Genomic DNA, 11,891 nt, shown 5'->3' with positions numbered 1-11,891 from the left:
ACACTTGTACAACCTTGTACACACTTGTACAACCTTGTACACACTTGTACAACCTTGTACAAAACTGTACACCCTTGTACACACTTGTACAAGCTTTTACACGATTGTACACTCTTGTACACACTTGTGCAACCTTGTACACACTTGTACAACCTTGTACACACTTGTACAACCTTGTACAAACTTGTTCAACTTGTACACACTTGTACAAGCTTGTACACACTTGTACAACCTTGTACACACTTGTACACCCTTGTACACACTTGTACACACTTGTACAAAATTGTACATTCTTGTACATACTTGTACACCCTTGTACACACTTGTACACCCTTGTACAAACTTGTGCACCCTTGTACACTTTTGTACACCCTTGTACACATTTGTACAAACTTGTACAAACTTGTACACACTTGTACAAACTTGTGTACACTTGTACAACCTTGTACACACTTGTACAACCTTGTACACACTTGTACAACCTTGTACACACTTGTACAACCTTGTACACACTTGTACAACCTTGTACACACTTGTACAACCTTGTACACAATTGTAAAACCTTGTACACACGTGTACAACCTTGTACAAACTTGTACACACTTGTACAAACTTGTACACCCTTGTACACACTTGTACAACCTTGTACACACTTGTACAAATTTGTACAACCTTGTACAAACTTGTACACACTTGTACAACCTTGTACAAACTTGTACACACTTGTACACACTTTTACATCCTTGTACACATTTGTACACCCTTGTACACACTTGTACAACCTTTTACAAACTTGTACACACTTGTACAAACTTGTACATTCTTGTACATACTTGTACAACCTTGTACAAACCTGTAAACCCTTGTACAAGCTTGTACACACTTGTACAAGCTTGTACACACTTGTACACCCTTGTACAAACTTGTGCACCCTTGTACACTTGTGTACACCCTTGTACACACTTGTTCAACCTTGTACAAACCTGTAAACCCTTGTACAAGCTTGTACACACTTGTACAAGCTTGTACACACTTGTACAAGCTTGTACACACTTGTACACCCTTGTACAAACTTGTGCACCCTTGTACACTTTTGTACACCCTTGTATACATTTGTACAAACTTGTACAAACTTGTACACACTTGTACAAACTTGTACACACTTGTACAAACTTGTACACCCTTGTACACACTTGTACAACCTTGTACACACTTGTACAACCTTGTACACACTTGTACAACCTTGTACAAACCTGTACACCCTTGTACACACTTGTACAAGCTTGTACACGATTGTACACTCTTGTACACACTTGTGCAACCTTGTACACACTTGTACAACCTTGTACACACTTGTACAACCTTGTACACACTTGTTCAAGCTTGTACACACTTGTACAACCTTGTACACACTTGTACACCCTTGTACACACTTGTACAACCTTTTACAAACTTGTACACACTTGTACAACCTTGTACACACTTGTACAACCTTGTACACACTTGTACAACCTTGTACACATTTGTACAACCTTGTACACACTTGTATAACCTTGTACACACTTGTACAACCTTGTACAAACCTGTACACCCTTGTACACACTTGTACAAGCTTGTACACACTTGTACAAGCTTGTACACACTTGTACACCCTTGTACAAACTTGTGCACCCTTGTACACTTTTGTACACCCTTGTATACATTTGTACAAACTTGTACAAACTTGTACACACTTGTACAAACTTGTACACACTTGTACAAACTTGTACACCCTTGTACTTACTTGTACAACCTTGTACACACTTGTACAACCTTGTACACACTTGTACAACCTTGTACAAACCTGTACACCCTTGTACACACTTGTACAAGCTTGTACACGATTGTACACTCTTGTACACACTTGTGCAACCTTGTACACACTTGTACAACCTTGTACACACTTGTACAACCTTGTACAAACTTGTTCAAGCTTGTACACCCTTGTACAAGCTTGTACACACTTGTACAACCTTGTACACACTTGTACACCCTTGTACACACTTGTACACACTTGTACAAAATTGTACATTCTTGTACATACTTGTACACCCTTGTACACACTTGTACACCCTTGTACAAACTTGTGCACCCTTGTACACTTTTGTACACCCTTGTACACATTTGTACAAACTTGTACAAACTTGTACACACTTGTACAAACTTGTACACACTTGTACAAACTTGTGTACACTTGTACAACCTTGTACACACTTGTACAACCTTGTACACACTTGTACAACCTTGTACACACTTGTACAACCTTGTACACACTTGTACAACCTTGTACACAATTGTAAAACCTTGTACACACGTGTACAACCTTGTACAAACTTGTACACACTTGTACAAACTTGTACACCCTTGTACACACTTGTACAACCTTGTACACACTTGTACAAATTTGTACAACCTTGTACAAACTTGTACACACTTGTACAACCTTGTACAAACTTGTACACACTTGTACACACTTTTACATCCTTGTACACATTTGTACACCCTTGTACACACTTGTACAACCTTTTACAAACTTGTACACACTTGTACAAACTTGTACATTCTTGTACATACTTGTACAACCTTGTACACACTTGTACAACCTTGTACAAACCTGTAAACCCTTGTACAAGCTTGTACACACTTGTACAAGCTTGTACACACTTGTACACCCTTGTACAAACTTGTGCACCCTTGTACACTTGTGTACACCCTTGTACACACTTGTTCAACCTTGTACAAACCTGAAAACCCTTGTACAAGCTTGTACACACTTGTACAAGCTTGTACACACTTGTACACCCTTGTACAAACTTGTGCACCCTTGTACACTTTTGTACACCCTTGTATACATTTGTACAAACTTGTACAAACTTGTACACACTTGTACAAACTTGTACACACTTGTACAAACTTGTACACCCTTGTACACACTTGTACAACCTTGTACACACTTGTACAACCTTGTACACACTTGTACAACCTTGTACAAACCTGTACACCCTTGTACACACTTGTACAAGCTTGTACACGATTGTACACTCTTGTACACACTTGTGCAACCTTGTACACACTTGTACAACCTTGTACACACTTGTACAACCTTGTACACACTTGTTCAAGCTTGTACACACTTGTACAACCTTGTACACACTTGTACACCCTTGTACACACTTGTACAACCTTTTACAAACTTGTACACACTTGTACAAAATTGTACATTCTTGTACATACTTGTACACCCTTGTACACACTTGTACACCCTTGTACAAACTTGTGCACCCTTGTACACTTTTGTACACCCTTGTACACATTTGTACAAACTTGTACAAACTTGTACACACTTGTACAAACTTGTACACACTTGTACAAACTTGTACACACTTGTACAAACTTGTACACACTTGTACAAACTTGTACACACTTGTACAAACTTGTGTACACTTGTACAACCTTGTACACACTTGTACAACCTTGTACACACTTGTACAACCTTGTACACACTTGTACAACCTTGTACACACTTGTACAACCTTGTACACAATTGTAAAACCTTGTACACACGTGTACAACCTTGTACAAACTTGTACACACTTGTACAAACTTGTACACCCTTGTACACACTTGTACAACCTTGTACACACTTGTACATATTTGTACAACCTTGTACAAACTTGTACACACTTGTACAACCTTGTACAAACTTGTACACACTTGTACACACTTTTACATCCTTGTACACATTTGTACACCCTTGTACACACTTGTACAACCTTTTACAAACTTGTACACACTTGTACAAACTTGTACATTCTTGTACATACTTGTACAACCTTGTACACACTTGTACAACCTTGTACAAACCTGTAAACCCTTGTACAAGCTTGTACACACTTGTACAAGCTTGTACACACTTGTACACCCTTGTACAAACTTGTGCACCCTTGTTCACTTTTGTACACCCTTGTACACACTTGTTCAACCTTGTACAAACCTGTAAACCCTTGTACAAGCTTGTACACACTTGTACAAGCTTGTACACACTTGTACACCCTTGTACAAAATTGTGCACCCTTGTACACTTTTGTACACCCTTGTACACATTTGTACAACCTTGTACAAACTTGTACACACTTGTACAAACTTGTACACACTTGTACAACCTTGTACACACTTGTACAACCTTGTACACACTTGTACAACCTTGTACACACTTGTACAACCTTGTACACACTTGTACAAGCTTGTACACACTTGTACAACCTTGTACACACTTGTACAACCTTGTACACACTTGAACAACCTTTTACACAATTGTAAAACCTTGTACACCTTTGTACATTCTTGTACAAACTTGTACTTACTTGTACAACCTTGTAAAAACTTGTACACACTTGTACAAACTTTTACAGCCTTGTACACATTTGTACACCCTTGTACACCATTGTACACACTTGTACACCCTTGTACACACTTGTACAACCTTTTACAAACTTGTACACACTTGTACAAACTTGTACAACCTTGTACACACTTGTACAAATTTGTACAACCTTGTACAAACTTGTACACACTTGTACAACCTTGTACAAACTTGTACACACTTGTACACACTTTTACATCCTTGTACACATTTGTACACCCTTGTACACACTTGTACAACCTTTTACAAACTTGTACACACTTGTACAAACTTGTACATTCTTGTACATACTTGTACAACCTTGTACACACTTGTACAACCTTGTACAAACCTGTAAACCCTTGTACAAGCTTGTACACACTTGTACAAGCTTGTACACACTTGTACACCCTTGTACAAACTTGTGCACCCTTGTACACTTGTGTACACCCTTGTACACACTTGTTCAACCTTGTACAAACCTGTAAACCCTTGTACAAGCTTGTACACACTTGTACAAGCTTGTACACACTTGTACACCCTTGTACAAACTTGTGCACCCTTGTACACTTTTGTACACCCTTGTATACATTTGTACAAACTTGTACAAACTTGTACACACTTGTACAAACTTGTACACACTTGTACAAACTTGTACACCCTTGTACACACTTGTACAACCTTGTACACACTTGTACAACCTTGTACACACTTGTACAACCTTGTACAAACCTGTACACCCTTGTACACACTTGTACAAGCTTGTACACGATTGTACACTCTTGTACACACTTGTGCAACCTTGTACACACTTGTACAACCTTGTACACACTTGTACAACCTTGTACACACTTGTTCAAGCTTGTACACACTTGTACAACCTTGTACACACTTGTACACCCTTGTACACACTTGTACAACCTTTTACAAACTTGTACACACTTGTACAACCTTGTACACACTTGTACAACCTTGTACACACTTGTACAACCTTGTACACATTTGTACAACCTTGTACACACTTGTATAACCTTGTACACACTTGTACAACCTTGTACAAACCTGTACACCCTTGTACACACTTGTACAAGCTTGTACACACTTGTACAAGCTTGTACACACTTGTACACCCTTGTACAAACTTGTGCACCCTTGTACACTTTTGTACACCCTTGTATACATTTGTACAAACTTGTACAAACTTGTACACACTTGTACAAACTTGTACACACTTGTACAAACTTGTACACCCTTGTACTTACTTGTACAACCTTGTACACACTTGTACAACCTTGTACACACTTGTACAACCTTGTACAAACCTGTACACCCTTGTACACACTTGTACAAGCTTGTACACGATTGTACACTCTTGTACACACTTGTGCAACCTTGTACACACTTGTACAACCTTGTACACACTTGTACAACCTTGTACAAACTTGTTCAAGCTTGTACACACTTGTACAAGCTTGTACACACTTGTACAACCTTGTACACACTTGTACACCCTTGTACACACTTGTACACACTTGTACAAAATTGTACATTCTTGTACATACTTGTACACCCTTGTACACACTTGTACACCCTTGTACAAACTTGTGCACCCTTGTACACTTTTGTACACCCTTGTACACATTTGTACAAACTTGTACAAACTTGTACACACTTGTACAAACTTGTACACACTTGTACAAACTTGTGTACACTTGTACAACCTTGTACACACTTGTACAACCTTGTACACACTTGTACAACCTTGTACACACTTGTACAACCTTGTACACACTTGTACAACCTTGTACACAATTGTAAAACCTTGTACACACGTGTACAACCTTGTACAAACTTGTACACACTTGTACAAACTTGTACACCCTTGTACACACTTGTACAACCTTGTACACACTTGTACAAATTTGTACAACCTTGTACAAACTTGTACACACTTGTACAACCTTGTACAAACTTGTACACACTTGTACACACTTTTACATCCTTGTACACATTTGTACACCCTTGTACACACTTGTACAACCTTTTACAAACTTGTACACACTTGTACAAACTTGTACATTCTTGTACATACTTGTACAACCTTGTACACACTTGTACAACCTTGTACAAACCTGTAAACCCTTGTACAAGCTTGTACACACTTGTACAAGCTTGTACACACTTGTACACCCTTGTACAAACTTGTGCACCCTTGTACACTTGTGTACACCCTTGTACACACTTGTTCAACCTTGTACAAACCTGAAAACCCTTGTACAAGCTTGTACACACTTGTACAAGCTTGTACACACTTGTACACCCTTGTACAAACTTGTGCACCCTTGTACACTTTTGTACACCCTTGTATACATTTGTACAAACTTGTACAAACTTGTACACACTTGTACAAACTTGTACACACTTGTACAAACTTGTACACCCTTGTACACACTTGTACAACCTTGTACACACTTGTACAACCTTGTACACACTTGTACAACCTTGTACAAACCTGTACACCCTTGTACACACTTGTACAAGCTTGTACACGATTGTACACTCTTGTACACACTTGTGCAACCTTGTACACACTTGTACAACCTTGTACACACTTGTACAACCTTGTACACACTTGTTCAAGCTTGTACACACTTGTACAACCTTGTACACACTTGTACACCCTTGTACACACTTGTACAACCTTTTACAAACTTGTACACACTTGTACAAAATTGTACATTCTTGTACATACTTGTACACCCTTGTACACACTTGTACACCCTTGTACAAACTTGTGCACCCTTGTACACTTTTGTACACCCTTGTACACATTTGTACAAACTTGTACAAACTTGTACACACTTGTACAAACTTGTACACACTTGTACAAACTTGTACACACTTGTACAAACTTGTACACACTTGTACAAACTTGTACACACTTGTACAAACTTGTGTACACTTGTACAACCTTGTACACACTTGTACAACCTTGTACACACTTGTACAACCTTGTACACACTTGTACAACCTTGTACACACTTGTACAACCTTGTACACAATTGTAAAACCTTGTACACACGTGTACAACCTTGTACAAACTTGTACACACTTGTACAAACTTGTACACCCTTGTACACACTTGTACAACCTTGTACACACTTGTACATATTTGTACAACCTTGTACAAACTTGTACACACTTGTACAACCTTGTACAAACTTGTACACACTTGTACACACTTTTACATCCTTGTACACATTTGTACACCCTTGTACACACTTGTACAACCTTTTACAAACTTGTACACACTTGTACAAACTTGTACATTCTTGTACATACTTGTACAACCTTGTACACACTTGTACAACCTTGTACAAACCTGTAAACCCTTGTACAAGCTTGTACACACTTGTACAAGCTTGTACACACTTGTACACCCTTGTACAAACTTGTGCACCCTTGTTCACTTTTGTACACCCTTGTACACACTTGTTCAACCTTGTACAAACCTGTAAACCCTTGTACAAGCTTGTACACACTTGTACAAGCTTGTACACACTTGTACACCCTTGTACAAAATTGTGCACCCTTGTACACTTTTGTACACCCTTGTACACATTTGTACAACCTTGTACAAACTTGTACACACTTGTACAAACTTGTACACACTTGTACAACCTTGTACACACTTGTACAACCTTGTACACACTTGTACAACCTTGTACACACTTGTACAACCTTGTACACACTTGTACAAGCTTGTACACACTTGTACAACCTTGTACACACTTGTACAACCTTGTACACACTTGAACAACCTTTTACACAATTGTAAAACCTTGTACACCTTTGTACATTCTTGTACAAACTTGTACTTACTTGTACAACCTTGTACAAACTTGTACACACTTGTACAAACTTTTACAGCCTTGTACACATTTGTACACCCTTGTACACCATTGTACACACTTGTACACCCTTGTACACACTTGTACAACCTTTTACAAACTTGTACACACTTGTACAAACTTGTACATTCTTTTGTACACCCTTGTAAACACTTGTACAACCTTGTACAAACCTGTACACCCTTGTACACACTTGTACAAGCTTGTACACACTTGTACAAGCTTGTACACACTTGTACACCCTTGTACAAACTTGTGCACCCTTGTACACTTGTGTACACCCTTGTATTAATTTGTACAACCTTGTACAAACTTGTACACACTTGTACAAACTTGTACACACTTGTACAAACTTGTACACCCTTGTACACACTTGTACAACCTTGTACACACTTGTACAACCTTGTACACAATTGTACAACCTTGTACAACCATGTACACACTTGTACAACCTTGTACACACTTGTACAACCTTGTACACACTTGTACACCTTTGTACACACTTATACAACCTTGTACACACTTGTACAACCTTGTACACACTTGTACAACCTTGTACACACTTGTACAACCTTGTACACACTTGTACAACCTTGTACACACTTGTACAACCTTGTAAAAACTTGTACAAGCTTGTACACGATTGTACACCCTTGTACACACTTGTGCACCCTTGTACACACTTGTACAACCTTGTACACACTTGTACAACCTTGTACACACTTGTACAACCTTGTACACACTTGTACAACCTTGTACACACTTGTACAACCTTGTACACACTTGTACAACCTTTTACACACTTGTACAACCTTGTACACACTTGTACAACCTTGTACACACTTGTACAACCTTGTACACACTTGTACAACCTTGTACACACTTGTACAAGCTTGTACACACTTGTACAACCTTGTACACACTTGTACAACCTTTTACACAATTGTAAAACCTTGTACACACTTGTACATTCTTGTACAAACTTGTACTTACTTGTACAACCTTGTACAAACTTGTACACACTTGTACAAACTTTTACATCCTTGTACACATTTGTACACCCTTGTACACACTTGTACAACCTTGTACAAACCTGTACAACCTTGTACACACTTGTACAAGCTTGTACACGATTGTACACCCTTGTACACACTTGTGCACCCTTGTATACACTTGTACACTCTTGTACACACTTGTACAACCTTTTACAAACTTGTACACACTTGTACAAACTTGTACATTCTTGTACATACTTGTACACCCTTGTAAACACTTGTACAACCTTGTACACTTTTGTACACCCTTGTATACATTTGTACAACCTTGTACAAACTTGTACACACTTGTACAAACTTGTACACACTTGTACAAACTTGTACACCCTTGTACACACTTGTACAACCTTGTACACACTTGTAAACCTTGTACAAACCTGTACACCCTTGTACACACTTGTACAAGCTTGTACACGATTGTACACCCTTGTACACACTTGTGCACCCTTGTACACACTTGTACACCCTTGTACACACTTGTACAACCTTTTACAAACTTGTACACACTTGTACAAACTTGTACATTCTTGTACATACTTGTACACCCTTGTAAACACTTGTACAACCTTGTACAAACCTGTACACCCTTGTACACACTTGTACAAGCTTGTACACACTTGTACAAGCTTGTACACACTTGTACAAGCTTGTACACACTTGTACAAGCTTGTACACACTTGTACAAGCTTGTACACACATGTACAAGCTTGTACACACTTGTACACCCTTGTACAAACTTGTGCACCGTTGTACACTTTTGTACACCCTTGTATACATTTGTACAACCTTGTACAAACTTGTACACCCTTGTACACACTTGTACAACCTTGTACACACTTGTTCAACCTTGTACACACTTGTACAACCTTGTACACAATTGTACAACCTTGTACAACCTAGTACACACTTGTACAACCTTGTACACACTTGTACAACCTTGTACACACTTGTACACCCTTGTAAACACTTGTACAACCTTGTACAAACCTGTACACCCTTGTACACACTTGTACAAGCTTGTACACACTTGTACACCCTTGTACAAACTTGTGCAACCTTGTACACTTTTGTACACCCTTGTACACACTTGTACACACTTGTACAAACTTGTACAAACTTGTACACACTTGAACAAACTTGTACACACTTGTACAACCTTGTACACACTTGTACAACCTTGTACACACTTTTTCAACCTTGTACACACTTATACAACCTTGTACACACTTGTACAACCTTGTACACACTTGTACACACTTGTACAACCTTGTACAAACTTGTACACCCTTGTACACACTTGTACAACCTTGTACACACTTGTACAACCTTGTACACACTTGTACAACCTTGTACAAAATTGTACAACCTTGTACAACCTTGTACACACTTGTACAACCTTGTACACACTTGTACAACCTTGTACACACTTGTACAACCTTGTACACACTTGTACACCTTTGTACACACTTGTACAACCTTGTACACACTTGTACAACCTTGTACACACTTGTACAACCTTGTACACACTTTTTCAACCTTGTACACACTTATACAACCTTGTACACACTTGTACAACCTTGTACACACTTGTACAACCTTGTACACACTTGTACAACCTTGTACACACTTGTACAACCTTGTACACACTTGTACAACCTTGTACACACTTGTACAAACTTGTAAAAACATGTACAACCTTGTACACACTTGTACACCCTTGTACACACTTGTACAAGCTTGTACACACTTGTACAAACTTGTACACACTTGTACAAACTTGTACACACTTGTACAAGCTTGTACACACTTGTACACCCTTGTACAAACTTGTGCACCCTTGTACACTTTTGTACACCCTTGTATACATTTGTACAAACTTGTACAAACTTGTACACACTTGTACAAACTTGTACACACTTGTGCAAACTTGTACACCCTTGTACACACTTGTACAACCTTGTACACACTTGTACAACCTTGTACACACTTGTACAACCTTGTACAAACCTGTACACCCTTGTACACACTTGTACAAGCTTGTACACGATTGTACACTCTTGTACACACTTGTGCAACCTTGTACACACTTGTACAACCTTGTACACACTTGTACAACCTTGTACACACTTGTTCAAGCTTGTACACACTTGTACAACCTTGTACACACTTGTACACCCTTGTACACACTTGTACAACCTTTTACAAACTTGTACACACTTGTACAAAATTGTACATTCTTGTACATACTTGTACACCCTTGTACACACTTGTACACCCTTGTACAAACTTGTGCACCCTTGTACACTTTTGTACACCCTTGTACACATTTGTACAAACTTGTACAAACTTGTACACACTTGTACAAACTTGTACACACTTGTACAAACTTGTGTACACTTGTACAACCTTGTACACACTTGTACAACCTTGTACACACTTGTACAACCTTGTACACACTTGTACAACCTTGTACACACTTGTACA

This window comes from Macrosteles quadrilineatus, unplaced genomic scaffold (assembly GCF_028750875.1).
Source record: "Macrosteles quadrilineatus isolate MER2022 unplaced genomic scaffold, UCM_ALF_1.0 Scaffold_87__1_contigs__length_435612, whole genome shotgun sequence".
NCBI lineage: Eukaryota > Metazoa > Arthropoda > Insecta > Hemiptera > Cicadellidae > Macrosteles > Macrosteles quadrilineatus.
Note: the sequence above shows the minus strand (reverse complement) of the source record.